Source organism: Ipomoea triloba, chromosome 14 (assembly GCF_003576645.1).
Source record: "Ipomoea triloba cultivar NCNSP0323 chromosome 14, ASM357664v1".
In the NCBI taxonomy this organism is placed as follows: Eukaryota; Viridiplantae; Streptophyta; class Magnoliopsida; order Solanales; family Convolvulaceae; genus Ipomoea; species Ipomoea triloba.
Window position 1 is genome coordinate 12,614,642 of NC_044929.1, and position 11,936 is coordinate 12,626,577.

Here is an 11,936-nt window from a genome sequence, read left to right on the forward strand (position 1 = left end):
AATAGAAAGAAGTAAACCAAGCAAATAATTAAAGTCACCATTTTCTTTTTATCTTATTTCTTTTATCAAGATTTTAATAATGGAGGAGGGCATCAAATATCCATTTTATTTTTAAAAATCTCCAAATTTGAGATATATGCTTTAGTTTTATTAGTTATGTTGATTAATTAATTAATGATTTATTATGTGTTTTAATTATTTATTTACACTCTGAAGATGTACATTTGCTTGTTTAAATAATTAGTTTTGAAATTGTCAAAAATTAATATTGATTGTTTAATTCCTGATATTGATTTTTGTCTTTTATCTCCCAAAATTTGAAATATTGTTAATCAGTAAAATGAATATCAATTAATTATGAAAATATTTGGTGACAAAATAATTGACAAAACTTTTTATTTGATAAAAATTGACAATTTATATTTAAATAAATGTTGTTGTTCTTATTGTTGTTGTTGTTTTTATTATTATTATAATATTTTGTGTTATGTGAAAAAATTCTAAAGTAATGATCGGCACTCGTGTCAATCGTACTCATATAATTATATATTTCATACTTTATTACATAGAATATAATTAAAAATCATTATCAATAATAATTACAATAATGTATGGTATAAATAATAATACAGTATGGTTAATTATAATGTCGACTAACACGGTAAATTTTTCTCTACTACACTGGCCCCCCAAGTCGAGTTTTCTGGCTCCGCCCCTGTTCGCGAACATTACTAAACGAAAACAAACGAGCTTGTTCACGATCTCTTAGCAAATGAGCTTACCACTGTTCAAACTCTGTTCGTTTATTAACCGGGTTCTAAATTTTGTTTGTTAATGTTCGTTTACCTTAATAAATGAACATAAACGAACGCTTACCGAACACGAACACGAGTAGTTTGTCGAAAGCTCTGTTTGCTAACACCTCTACATAGGGGACAAGTGTGAACATCATTAAGTTTTTAATTAACTCAATTTTTGTGATTTACGTACTTTTAATTAGTGAATTTAGCTATTGAAATTAGGTGTGTTTTGGTGCAAATTAAAGAAAGTAAGAAATAAATTAAAAGATATGTTTCACTAAGTTTGGCAATAATACATGCAAACCATATTAATCTTTTTTTTTTTTTTTTTTTTGCATTTCGCTTAACATATAATATATCAATGTTGCAAAAATCCCGCCTAGGCGCCGATTAATCCCCGCCTAGGCACTAGGCGCTGGTCGACCGCCTAGCGTATCACATTAAATTGTGGTCTAGACGGCTGGCCGGCTAGGCGACCACCTAGGCCGCCTAAGCTCCACCTAGGCATCGACTAGACCGACTAGGCCTTCTAGTGGTCGATTAACTATTATTTTTTTTAATAGGTTATTTCACTCAAAACAACATCGTTTTGAGCGAAATAATTCTAAATTTTACAAACTTTAGATATTTTTTAAGTTAATATTTAATATTTTAGTCTTAACTATTAAAATATTATATAATTTATAATTATTAGTCTTTAAAAAATTAAAAATATTTAAACAAATTTTTAAAAAATAAAAAATAAAATAAAAAAATACACGGACGCTTAGGCGCCGATTAATCCCCGGCTAGGCGTCCTAGGCGCTAGGCGCTCCCCGAGTGCCTATGGAGCGCCTAGCGATTTTTTCAACCATGTAATATATAAAACATAAATTATTATCTTATACATTTAGTCGAGATAAAACACACATCTTTCAATTGAGAGGGCTTGGTAAAGTGTGTTTCGAGTGGTTAATCAATTTAATGTAGTTTTTCTTATGTTTGGCGAAATAGCACAGGAGCTGTCACCACCCCCAATTGCAATTTTCTTAACTAAGAAGGGACAACTCGAATCAAATTGATCAGACAATTAGCCTTGATAAGTACAAGGTTTCAAGTTCAACTCCGTGAAAGCTATCTATTGGTCTTCTTGGTTTAATTTGAGATGGTCAATTATAGACAACCTAAACTTGTTTACCTCATTGCGGTCTTTTGTTGATTAGAGTTACAAGGCGAGATTCACCCAAAGTAACTTTTTGAGAAACGATTACAAATTTTTTTGTAAATCAAAGGCATGGTTTAGTTGTTTAGTGAGACCAGAGCAACAAACTATTCTCACCGTTACAATTTTAATCTTACTAACACTTACAATATGGAGTATTGTATATACAAAAGTTCTTGCTCTAATAGCTTTTAAAGTCAGATTTCAGCTTTAAGAATTCTTGTGGAGCCTCCAAAAGGTGGAATTATTGTAGATATATGGGTACTGTTATTGAACCTTTATGTTCAAGATTTATGTTAATGTTATGAAAAATTTTAGATAAAAAATTGACATTCACACCCAATTTGAAATATTTTAGTATCCCAACCCCATCTCAAACTCAATTATTACATATCCAAATCCGCTCTACTAAAATCTGAATAGGGTAAATATACAACTGTATCTACCCTATTATCATTCCTAATTTTTTATTAGTTTTTAGATGACGAGGGAAACTCGCAGCTAATATCTAATGGTATACATAAGATAAACTTCGTTCTTGTGTTATAACCCGCAAACTACTACACATTAAAGGCAATCATTATTGTGTAGACCAGCTTATTATCAAATAATGTACATTCAGTACACAAATAATGTACTTTTATTATATTAAAAATTTACTTTGTATTCAGAAAAAGTACATTATTTAAGTATTGAAAATACATTATTTTGTATAATGTATATTTAATACACGAAACTGTACTTTTAATATATTAAAAATGTACTTTTTGTTATGGCTCACACAGCACTGTGTGAACAATTTGTCCATTAAAAATAAATTGCACTAAAAAAAACTATGTGCTATAGACTCGACCATAACCTTCTGATATGAAAATAATGCTCCATCCACTCCACCTCCTAATTTTGATTATTGTGATGACAAAGAATTAGTCCGTACTAAATAGATAAATACTAGTTGTAACGTGCAATTGTACAAATACATACTAAATCTCATCACTTGGAAAATTTGAAGAAAAAAAAAAAGAAGAAAGAAAAAAGAAAAAAGAAAAAGAAGTTATTGTTTATTGGGTGGTATAAAGGAATAAAAATTGGAAACCTCAATGTGACATGTCACGCATAGGACATATCCACACAAACCTTTGTTAAGGAATCTTTTGCTCATTTCCCCACAAAAATTACTATGCAAACACTTTGGTACGTGGTAAAAAGATTAAAGCTATGGTTCTTAACATATCAAAGAAAAATAAAATAAAGTAACAACTCATGTGCTTCCAACTAGGGCTCCATCTTTTCATGCCCTTTCTCCAATGTTGTGAAAATTTTTAATTATAACAATTTCCCAATGAATTAATCATATATTTCAAGAAATCACATCCACATTTATGAGAAATTTTAAGTTATTATTATCATTGGTACTGTATTATTATATATATAATATAAATATGCAAGTGGAGTAAATTATATCAAACAATATGATATTAATGTCATTTAACATTGTAAAAGTTTCATATATTAACATATGTAGTAATACTTCATTTACTCAAATATTACTCTGTTATTTTTTGTTGTCGGACATATTTTGATTCATATATTATATATTAAAAAGTGCATTATAATTTTTTTCTTTCTCTTAGAATTAGGGCATGAGAAGAATTATTACTATCTATGGGTACAATTAGGGTAAATTTATCATTTTCCATAAATATATAACCTATGCACCCCCCCCCCCCCCCCGATTCATCCAAGCCATTCATTTAGTGGGTGGGGGTAACAAAACCCTTGATCCAATGGTGGTAGATTTATGATGAGCCTTCAAATTAATTAATAATCTCCCAGCCATGTGGGTTGGGTGTAGTTTAATCAATGGTAACAATTTTTTAATTATTGAAAGATAGAGAATAATAGAATAGAAGCATCACTGTCTCACAACCTCCTAAGAGATGCAGTCCTTTAATTTTATATAATTTATTTTTTTATTTTAACTAAAGAATCTTTGTTTTTTTTCTTTTAAATCTAAATTAATGAAAAAGGAGTTAGACAATGACTGCATTGTCAGCCAAACCAGTCATATCCATTTTTTTTAGTACATATCCAAATATTTAATAACTAGGAGACTTACAACACTACCTCATTTTCAGATTATTTGTCACTTTATTTTTTTAATGATGAAATAGTTAAATGTTGGATGGGTTAAATTTTCTACATTTAATTTTTAATTTCTAAGTTATATTTTTGAAAATGTAACATGTTTAATTTATTTAACATCTCCAAATTTCAAGAATTAATTAACAAATGATCTTATAACACTTTTTAGCAAAAATATAATTCTTTTATATAGATTTTATAGTAAAATATTACATATTATACGTTTCATGCACGTAAGAAAGTCTCACACAAGTCTTTCTGATTAATTCAACATTACAATATGGTGCAGTGTGCGTGACAAAAAAGAAATTTCATGTATGTACTAAATTTTAACTTTTGTATCAAATATTATGATATCTTATGTTACTTGAGTTGACAACTTTGGTAGTGTTGAGCATAGTATATAAAAACACAAATGTGCAATCCAACTATTAGTGTAGGCTTTTAGTTGAAACAGGCATATCATGCAATTAATGTCAATTTATGATATTCAATAAAATAAAATGTTATGACACAGCCTTGAAAGAGATGGTCGAGTGAGTGGAGCATGATCTCGTATGTCTAAAGATCACATGTTCAATTCTTGTCAATACTTTAATTTATTGGTAGAATGTAACACGAGTTCATATGTGCTTGTCACATATCACATTATTTGTTAAAGAAGATCATTTTCCCACATGCATATAAATTTGTGTCTATGCAAGTGTGTAGTGGACAATATTAAACAATATTATGATTATTAGAGAACTATTCCCAAACACTCCTCAAGAAATAGGGTTAGAGATTCAAAGAGAATGTCTTTTGTTTCTAGCCAAAATGACAATCATAAAACCCAAAAGTGAAAAGGGGAAAAAATAAAAAGCAAAAGGGAAAAAGGCAGAAAAGCAAATTAATCAAATACAAAATTTCTTGCAGTGGAGCTTCTTCTAGTTGGCCATGCAGAAAGATTGTGAAACATGGCAACTTCTTGTTCATACTGTTGTATATATCTAGTGGTTGGTAAACAGAAACAATTACATCTATCCTTTAAAAAGGTAAAACATTTTAAATTTGGATCGAAAAGTATTAGTCAAATTACGTAGATAATATATGATTAAGACAGTATAGTAGTTGTTAATTAACAAAATTAGGAAGTTAACTCATATATAATTATACTAGTTTTTCTTATGCGCAATGCGCAAAAAATAGGTGCCCAATATTAGTATTTTATATTAAAATTTTAAATTTATTTAAATTTTAATGTAGTAAATAATAATAATAATAATAATAATAATATAAAATATTTTTATAAATTGAATATTTATATTTTTAAAAATAACTAACATATAACTCTAATATTTAATGTGCAGATGTTATTATTATTATTATTATTATTATTATTATTATTATTATTATTGAAGAAGATAAGAAAATATAGTGCAAAAGATAACGGAAGTTATAACGGTAGAGGTATATTTGTCCAAAATATTATGTAGTACAACTTTTATAGCATAATGTACAAAAAAAAACTTAACAGAAAAAATGAACATAAATGAGGAGTATAACCTTTATTCACATTTATTATGTTTTTAGATTAGATAATTGAGTTAATACCATATTTAGTCAATCAACTTTGGCAATTTTTTTTTAAAATTTAGTCATTGACAAATCATTTCATCATATTTTGTTATTGACTTTCAAAGTTTTATCAAATTAAATAAGTCTTTCATCGCGTAATATGTCTCTCTACTATTAACTTCATAGGCAAACCTGTAAATTCTGAATGGCATTTCTTATATATGACGATCGAAAATGATTGTCAATCCCAGTTCATCCGATTGCGTCTATAATTTTGATGAAGAGTAAATTTCACATTTGGTCTATCGTTTATAGTGTAAATTTTATTTTTAGTTCTCGACTATCACTTCGATCACTTGTAGTCTCTCGACTTCTTCATATTAACAATTCAAAATGTCTTAAATATAATGCCCTCATGAAGAAGAGTGAAGTTTTGTGAAAATAATAAAAATATTTAAAAAATTTGAACTGTGTTTGATTAATTTGAAACCGTCAATAAATTACAAGTGGTATTATGTCTTTGAAGGATTTGTTGGCACATTCAAAACAAAAGTTTATTTCTTTTAAAAGATTATTACAAAGATTGAGACAGCTAGTTTAGGCCATAGCTAGGCTATATATAAACACATGTAAATATGTAGAAAATTTCCCCAAAAGGGATCATGAAATAGCATTGGAATGAAATTTGAGGATGCCCCTAATGGCACACAATAGAATGGGGCAGTGGACCACAAAACCAATCGAATAAAGTGCAATAATTATAGCATTGCCCTTCAAGAGGATTGGTAGGGGTTTGGGGGGCTCATGGCAATTTTGTGTCTTCAACTTATTGCATGCCCAAAACCAATCTTAAATTTTGATTCTATTACTTGGAATTTGTAGTCAAACTATCATATTATAGATATATTAAGCTAGTACACACCATGAATATGCATGTAGTAAATAGCTTAATTTTTTTTTTTGAAAAAACACAACTTCATTAAGAATTAAAAGAAACCCGAGATACAAGATGGTGGGGACGTGACCCAGGAGACAAGGACAGAAGAAGAACCAGTTGCCCTAGCCAAAGTATGAGCTACCTGATTCGCTGACCTCCTGATATGGCGCACAGAGACATTGCCCATATCACTAGCAATGAAACGACATTGCTTAACAACCAAACCCACATACGAAAGGTCTAAAGTTTGAGAATTAAAAGCAGCAAAGTATTCACTAGCCAAAGTAAATAGCTTAATTAGTTCATTTAAAATGTAAATAGGCACACTGTTATATATATATATATATATATATATATATATTCTTAATTGCAAAGTATTTATCACTAGTTATGTTTGTGATGTTAATTAATAAGGCATCAATCAAGTTGGCCAAGTAGGAATTGAAGTGTCAGGATTAAGCGCTTACTGCTACGCTAAAAGTTATAGTTAGTAGGCTAATAGTGGATGTGCAACTTTAATTTACTTCATCATAGTATACTTGTGTAGCAGTCAACACCACGTTTTGATGGTAGGATGTTGGACTTGGCTCTCCAGGCCTCCTAACAATCCCTTTCTTAGCACTTACCATCCTCAACTTCACAATATGAAATCAAGATCATCTTACCACTACGCCAAAAGTTATAGCTAATACTGAAGGCATAACATTATGTCCTTATACTTGGCGTAGCAATCAACACCAAGTTTCAATTGTAGGATGTTGGATTTAACCCTTCGAACTTCTACCTAACATGAAATCTCATTAGGTTATAGTGAATCTATTCCTATATAATTAGAGCATTAGTGAGATATCACTTTAAAAAAAAATACAAGATAAATGATAAAAAAATTACAAAGATTTGAAAAAATATATATAATTTCCACAACGTAATTACATAATAAAGAAAAGCAAACGTAGGGCTTCCGGGACATTCGAAAACATGTAAGCTAGAGTGAGAGTGATATTGGTATATCGTCATTCAATCTACATAAATATTTGATTCTTTTAGAGTTTTGGATATCAACTTTACTTTGCTATATTTATAAGATAAGACATATAATTGAATGTACATATTTACTTGTTTTGTTTCAACAATATTCACTTTGAATAAATTAATGTTTTGGTTTAACTTAACTATGTTTGCTTAAACTAAGACGCTGGATCAACACATCAACGTGCACCATAATTGATCTCTACAATTATTTAAATATATGACCAAATGGCTATGATATGGTGTGCTTGGTGAGATCATCTCAAGAACTAAATTCTTATTTTATAAAACAAAATTTCGATCTATAAAAACTTTACGAATGTCCAAAAACGTAGGATGAAGTTCACAAATATTAGAACACCTACTTAGGCCTACTTTAATGTTGCTAATAAAGAACCCACCTCATAACTAATTAAATATACATTCACAATTATTTTTACAATTTTGTTCGCGTGACTAATGTAGGACGAAGATTTATCCATAAAGCGTGGATAAAATGACGTGTATGTGTCTCTTCTTGTTTAACTAGATGTAAGGGTTTGAGGCAGATAAATTCAATTACAAGATTAGTCTCAATGTGTGGTCTTAATTGATTGGCATCGAACCGGTAACTCATTAAATGTTCAAAATTGTTTTTCCAATTTTGTTTGAATCAATAGGATGGGGAAATCTTTCTTCTTTTTTTTTTTTTTTTTTATAAAAACTAAATAAGTCTATCTACCACCCTCTGAACCTAGGATCGCCAAACTGGTTTTCAAACAAAATTTTCACTAGGTCATGAAGAGGCTAGGTAAACACAGATGACATAATGACCCTCTCTCATAATGTAATTTCGCTAGAAATTTTGTAACCTTTTTATGTTCATTGTAGACATGTGACACTCTGATCTCCCACTGTCATAATAGTTTCATTTTTTTTAAAATTAACATAAAAAAAAGATAAGATCTCGAATTAGAATATCAAACATCCAAATAAGCACACTATATTTCCAACCTAAACCTAACTCAATCATAACTCAATGACATTTTTGTTATGATAAATAATGTTTTTATTCTTCTCAATATTAATTATATTGTTTATAAAGTGGAATCTATGCATTGTCCAATAGCTAGATGGTTTACACAATATAAGGTTAGTTGTTGGGTAAGTATATATCCAGATTTGGTTTGTAACACATACTAATTAAAAAGACATGATTACTATTTGAAGGTAAACCAAAGAAATAACTAATACGTATTGAATACATAAGCTTGCGCAAACAATAACAATATAAGAATACGTATAAAAGTACAACTCCCCTACCTAAGACATAGTATATTGTTATCACTGCATACGCATGCTTCTGCTAGTCAGTCCATCATTATTTAAGTCTATACATTTCCTAACCTACCAAATCAACACTTTAAATAATCACTGATTAATGGTAATTATGTGTGAATCATCATTGTTTTCTAGTTGTTTATTATTATTATTTTTTATTTATTTTGAACTCAAGCTAGTATTTCTTCGATGATCTAGAAAAGTTTTGGACCTTTTTTTTCTTGGTTGATACGGTGAGCACGCAATCAAACAATCTATTGATGTGTATGCTTCTATAATAGATTAGTAGAGAATCAAATACAATATGTCTCAACAAATAGGGACTAACCACCTTACACAAAGAGAATGGCAATTACCTTACAAATACGAAATAATATATGAGACTAGGGATGACAATGGGGTATGTAAAATCGGTACCTACCATACGAAATAATATATGAGACTAGCGATGACAATGGATATGTAAAATCAGTACCTATCACACTCAAATCCAAATAAAATGGGTTTGGGTATTCAAAATATTACCAAGTCACGTATGTTCGGGTTCTTAAACTATATATACCCATACCTTTGATTTAAGGGGAAGCCTATAGCCGCATTTGAAAGTACACTTTGAATGAAACTTGTCTTGTGATCTTAGTCGGCAAAGGACCACAAGAAGGTAAACCTAGGTTGCCCATAATTGATAAGTTTAAATAGAGAAGGACAATAGACCGCTCTCACGGAGAGTTGAACTTGAAACACTGTGGTTACCAATAAGCAAACTATATACATACCTACTTGTGTGTGTGTGTGTGTGAAATTTCTATTATTTGTATTATAACTAGTGTATAATTGTTATAAATTATACTCAGAGGTAGCTTTTTAGTATTTATACTTTAGGTTTACTTTAGTTTTCATTTTATTTAATCAGATATGAACTAGATTTAGATAGTAACATAACTAATTAAGTTGTTTTCAAAAAAAAAAAAAAAACATAACTAATTAAGTTTAGATAGCGTGCTTGTAATACACGTACACTCTATTACCATTTGGACTATCTCTATACACAGCATAACCTTATAGAGTTATAGTGTTCAAACAAGCAAAAGGTTAACTCAAGAAAGGTATGGAAATTTTAGTTGACTTCTATAAACTAAGCATGAAGATGCAAATCTAAACCACATGGCGTTTCCAATTAGTTAACCATAGTATCACTTATGTTTTTAATGCCAAACAACGTTTAACAATGTACTTTTCATTTATAATATGATATTGGGTTAATTTCATTTTTTGTCCTAGATTAATAGGTGACAATCTACACTCCCTTTTTATTAGAATATCATAATTTGGTCATAGTATTATTGTGATATGACCATTTTTAGTCTTCCGTCGACAAAATCGTTGAAATGTCGTTAAATACAAAAACATTTCGATTTTTTTTATACAAAGTAGGTTGACCCGCTATATTTTATATGTTAATTTTTTTGAGAAAATTCATAATTGAAGATCGGATTGTCCTTGTATTTAAGGATATTTAAACTGTTTTGTTTATAAAGGACAAAAAATGGTCATGCCACAATAATACTATGACCAAAAGTGGATGTTTTGATAAAAAAAAATGACTAAAAGTTGACTGTCACCTATAAATTTAGGACAAAAATGGAATTAACTCTATGATATTTTATCCATAATTCATTAGTTGACATTTAATGAAGAAAAAGAAGATTAAAGTATAGTAATTAATAATTTGTAGTAATGTAATGTATAATTGATCGGTCGTCAATGAGTGAAAAGAATAAGAAAATTTTTGTTTTGTGTTAAGTACGTAGACTGGTAGTATATGAGGAAGAATTATTTGTATGGTGAGGGAAAGGCACTTAGCAAACACACTAACCTCTTAACTAAATGGACTAAAGAGAGATTATTTAACACTGGAACCTTCTCTCATTATATAATATTTGAAAATAGTACGTGTTTTAGTTACCTTGTAATTAAGGGTGTTTTGCTCCTTCCAATGAAGATAATACTATAATAGTTCGTTAGTCGGAACAATTTTAATCGAGTTAATCTAACAGTTAACTTGTCAACTACAAGATTTCAAGACTAATTTCATGTAGAAAGTAGGCTAGTTAGTTTATCGGCAAGAGACTTTTCTATAAACCAAATATTTATTCGTTAATTTTAATTATCTTGTTTAATTATGATATTAGATTTCAATCTTAACAAATTAAATTTCATACAATTAAGTTTCATTTCAATAGAATGATAATCATGCACTTAAATATATTTATTTTTAGTATTGACAAATGGAAACCTATTAGTATATTCAAATAAAAGAAAAAAACATTTTTTTGTTTATATTTTACATGAAATGATGATTTTAGTTTTCAATGGTTAAAGTAAGCATTATTGACCTTTGCGGAATACATTAGGGAAACACATTTGACTGTTTTTGTGAAATAAAAAGATAGGTAAGCGTTTGTATAAGAGTTTTACTATACATACTCCCAAATTGGCAAATTCTACCATCTGATGTGACAAACAATGATTGGTTATTTCCATCATGTAATCTATAGAAAAGTGACTACATCAAGAATTTGAGCGAGAGAATAAAAATTGAGAGCAGTATAAAATGGGACTCTATCAAATACTTCGTATTTTCCTTTGTATAATTAAGTGAAATTTGGAGGGCATTTAGAAAAGACTAATCAGAGACAGCAACCCCACCAGGGGGACAACTACCGGGACAGGTTGCAAAAGGGCAGGGTGGAAAAAGAGAGAAAGTACAAATGTTGGGGTCCCTAACACTACACAAAAGGGGGTTGCTTTACAATTAATCCACCTCCACCCTTCACAAATCAGGACCTCTACATTGGGCTATCCTGCAATTTACTGTCGACACGTAGAATAGTGTAGCCCATTTGAGTTCTTTTTTTTTTTTTTTTTTTTTTTTTTTTTTTTTTTT